A 924-nucleotide genomic window follows, 5' to 3' on the forward strand; every position below is an offset into this window, starting at 1 on the left:
GCTAAAACAAAGATGGGCCAAGAGCACTGGGCCATCTGTTCCAGGTTGCAAACAGCTTGCTAGGCAGAGAAGTTGAAATTGCTATCAATCTCCTAAGTGTATAAATAAAGCTTGGGCAGTTAGTTCCTTTCCTCCTCTCAGGAGAGAGAGGACACCACCTGACCTCATCTTTTGTCTTTTGTCTTTATTTTTTCATTTTCTTGCCATTTTCCCTGGGAACACTGAGAGCTGCACTGCACAGACTCAGCAATTGGCAAGTGAATAGGAACTTGGATGAAGAGAAACAATTGGGTGAGGGGACATCTCTCATTTGCATGCAGGAACAGGGTGAGGGAGAAGTGCATTACTCTGTCAATACTCCACAAAGGAGCGCACTGGATTAACAATTATTAGGTGTAAAACTAGAAAGAAGGAGAGAAGAAAGAAAGAAAGAAAGAAAGAAAGAAAGAAAGAAAGAAAGAAAGAGGAGGGAGAGAGGGAAGGAAGGAAGGAAGGAAGGAAGGAAGGAAGGAAGGAAGGAAGGAAGGAAGGAGACTCAAAGAAGCAAAAAGGAAAAAGGTGTACTCATTTAGTTAAAATGGGGCAAACAGAGTCTCAAGAATCACAGATATATATAGATGTTTATATTTTTTTTTTTTTGTATTCTTGGTCCCTGTATTTACCTTTACATTTTAATGCCACCACAAAGATCTTGGCTCAGAGTACTATTTTAAAATCAAATTCTGAGTGGGAAAAGAAGGGTGGAACATGAATAGAGCTTAAACTTGCTAGGTTTGTTCGATCAAATAAGGAAAGAACATGGAAGACAAAAAAAATAGTTCTTGTATTCTGCACATTTGGCCCCCAGCCCTGTGGTGCCACCAGAGGAGGGACACAAGCTGCGTGCAGGGAGGGCCCTGTGCTCAGGTCATAGCTGGAATTTCT

Source organism: Octodon degus, unplaced genomic scaffold, assembly GCF_000260255.1.
Source record: "Octodon degus isolate 3935 unplaced genomic scaffold, OctDeg1.0 scaffold00025, whole genome shotgun sequence".
Lineage (NCBI taxonomy): Eukaryota > Metazoa > Chordata > Mammalia > Rodentia > Octodontidae > Octodon > Octodon degus.